Raw genomic sequence first — 3,339 nt, forward strand, 5'->3', positions numbered from 1 at the left:
CTGGAAGAGAGAAGAAGAGAAAAGGGCTTGAATCTCATCTGGTATCGCCGCCAGACCTCTAGAGGCTGCTTTTCAACACCCCCAACCTCCCGATGCATTCTCCTCCACCAGCACCGCTTCCGAAATCCCATTTGGTTTTGGGTCTTTTTGGTGTAGAACCCAAAGATCACCAACACAGAGAGTTCCCAACTCCAGAGCTGTCACTGCCCTCCTCCCTCCTTCACCCCCTGTACCCAGCAGCATCACTCCCCAAAGGGTGCAGGACCAGAGGGTGTAGAACTAAGGGATGCAGGACCAGGGGATGCAGGACCAGGGCCCACCCTACAGATACCACAATTCAGATTTCAAAGGGATGCTAAAGGGAAGGTGCAGAGGGACAGACCACATACGAGGAGCAGGGCTGGGGAGCTGTGCAAGCTGAGCCGTGCAGAGGACACAGATTGCTGCAGGCAGCACTGGGGGGGCTGCACCCGTCGTGCTCTGAGCAGCTCGGCTGTCCCAGGGGAGTGAGAGAGGGGTGTTTAAAAATAGCCAGCAATTCTCCCGAGAGGAGACATGGAGCCATTCCTGGCACGTTTCCTCCTCATCCTGTCACGCTGCTTGCAAAACAATCCTAGGCAAGGAAGAGGCAGGCTCGTGGCCCCCAGGCTGACTGCGGGGGGAGCAGCCAGAAGGCTGTGGGGGGGGGGCTGTGGGAACTCCCCCAGGACCCCCGAGCTGCCTTGGGCTCACAGCAGCAAACACACAGGCAGCGAGGGGCAGGTGACAGTAAAGCCCCTTGATTGGAGTGCGGGGCTTTGTGGTGGGGTCTGAGAGCCACTGCCTTCAGCTGCAGGCTGCTGAAGTTCATGCTGTCCTGGGAAATGATGGCTTCTGTCACCCGCATGCAGTCAGGTCTCTCTCCTGTCCCACTTCTTCTCGCCTCTATGGGCATGTAGAAATGGTGCAAGGGTAAGCAAGGCTCCGTCTCATCACTGCAATTCCATGGCTCCAGGGATGGGGTGGGGGAGGAAAACTACAAGCAAGTCTGCTGCCCCTAAACACATCTCTTGCCAAACAGATGCAGACCAGAAGGTTTTTAAGCAACAGAAGCATTGCACAGTGGGAAATGTGCTTGACAAACCCACAGCAAACCCAGCCCCAGCCGGCTCCCCCAGAGAGCACCAACTGAGCAAGGAAATCCCACCACGGGGAAGCGTAGATCCCCAGCAAGACTGCAATGCTCCTCTTGCAAAAGTGCACTCAGCATCACACCACTGCACCCAGCATCCTACCTTGGACACACAGAGGGGACACAGGCCCTGACCGTATGCCCCAACCCAACGCCACCACCAATGGGCAAAGCCCAGCCCTGGCACACATCCCCATGTGTTCCCTGGGGTCTTGGCCTCCTGTTGGCTCCTGCAGGATGTTGACTTAAAATAACCACCAGCCACTGCGTCATCTGCGGATGAGTGACACGAGTGCTGCACAACAGGAACCTCGGGACATTCCTCGAGGCTTCAGGACCGTTCTTCCCAGTTCTCTGTTTTTTGGCTTCTTTAAAGGGGTTGGAGTAGGGCTTGGCACCACAGTGTTCTCTGAGGACATGGGATGAGAGCTATGCCTTGTCACCCTCCTATCCTTCACTCTCAGGGTGCTCAAAGCAAAAGGAGGTGTTTATCCTGCAGCAGGTTGTGCATTTGGGCACGGAGCCCTGCTCTGGAGGAGACCCAAAAACCGCAGCAGCTGGGGTCCAAAATGATGGATGGGGATGAAGATGTCCTAAAACTGAGGACCAAGGCAACATGTGGGGATGTCTCAAACCACAACCGAGGATGCACTGGGCTCACAGCCCTGAAGCAGCAGAGTGGAACAGGGCCCTCGTGCTGGCAGTAGGGCGAAGGAAGCACACGCAGCCCTGCCTCCAATGGTCCTGGGAATTTCAGGCGCTGCCGAGGCGAGGTCGCAGGCAGGTTACTGGCGAGCAGCCCGTGCCGACTGCAGCACGTCAGAGAGCAAAGCACATGTGGGCTCGACTCGCCGTCCCAGCCCCTCTCCTGAAATAACCATCCCCAGGGCACAGAGCTCCCAAGCACCCATCCTGTTTACTTCGTGCTGAAGACACAAATCAGGGAGAAGCGTGTGTAGGCACAGCCACGCGTTGGGGTGCGTTCGCACCCAAAGCCCGTCGCCATGCACACGGAAGCAGCGTAGCTCAAGGCACCGGGAAGTTTCCACTCCTCCCCGCACTCTTCCTTGTCTGCAGAGCAACAAGCAAGAAGGAAACGTTCGCCTCTGGCACAGGCACAGCGTGCTCACCCCAAATCTCACCCAGCTGCAAGGAAGCAGGCAGGGAGCCCCGGGATGAGCTGTCAAACGAGCACAGCCCAAAGTGTTCATCTCTCTATGTTGAAATCCTAACACCCAGATTGAGGAAACATCCTTCAAATAAACAACTCCAAGCAAATAAACACCTACAACGAAGGATACATCTTTGGCTAAGCAAACTGGGGAGGTCACTTCCCAGAGGCTGCTTTCAGTGCAAGCAGCGTGAGGCGGTTCATTTTTCTTGCGTACTTTTGCCATTTAAAGCCACCGTGTGTGATTATCTCCTGACCAAAATAAACTCTGTGTCTGTTTCTAAATACAAGAAAGAAAAAAAGAGGAAAAAAAGCAGTTCTCAAAGCATTTCCCCTCTTGCCGCACCCATAAATTGCGGCTATTTTCTCTATGTGTCCTTTGTTTAAACACAACGACCTCTATATATCCTATAAGATGCCCCATGGCAGTAGGGAGAGAGAACCAAGAGATGCTCAGCAGCTGAAGAATGTGCAGCAAAGCTCTTTCCTCTCTCTAAATTATGAACCTGCAAGCCACAGGATCCAGAGGGATATTTTCCCAAAGATATGGACACAGAGGGCAAGGCCACGTGGCATGGGGAATGCAGCAGCCACGCAGAGCCGTGCTTTGGGCTCTGCTCCGTGTGTCCCAGCATAAAGCATTGCACACAGCAGAGCAGGCAGGTTCTGATCCAACCGCATGGTAAGGAGCCTCATTCTGTCAGAGGCTGGGGCTTTTAGGCCCACTGTGCTCATCACTGCCCTCCACTCATGCAATGCATCCATTGGGTGCCATTATCGTGGTTTCATGACTGGGGAAGGCAACATACAGAAGAGCCCAGATTGGGTGCACAGTACCTGGCTGGAGAAAGTAAGGCATACAAGAGCCCCACCATCTTCCCAGGGTCATGCAAGAAAACAGAGCCAAAGCTGGGAAAAGCTCCTGGGCACAGCAAGACCCTGGCAGTGTCTCAGCTGCTGAATCAACCTCCCTTGTTGCTGTTTGTTTGTTTCCTTG

The sequence above is a fragment of the Lagopus leucura genome, unplaced genomic scaffold (assembly GCF_019238085.1).
Source record: "Lagopus leucura isolate 7727_CA_CO unplaced genomic scaffold, USGS_WTPT01 Super-Scaffold_100022, whole genome shotgun sequence".
Lineage (NCBI taxonomy): Eukaryota > Metazoa > Chordata > Aves > Galliformes > Phasianidae > Lagopus > Lagopus leucura.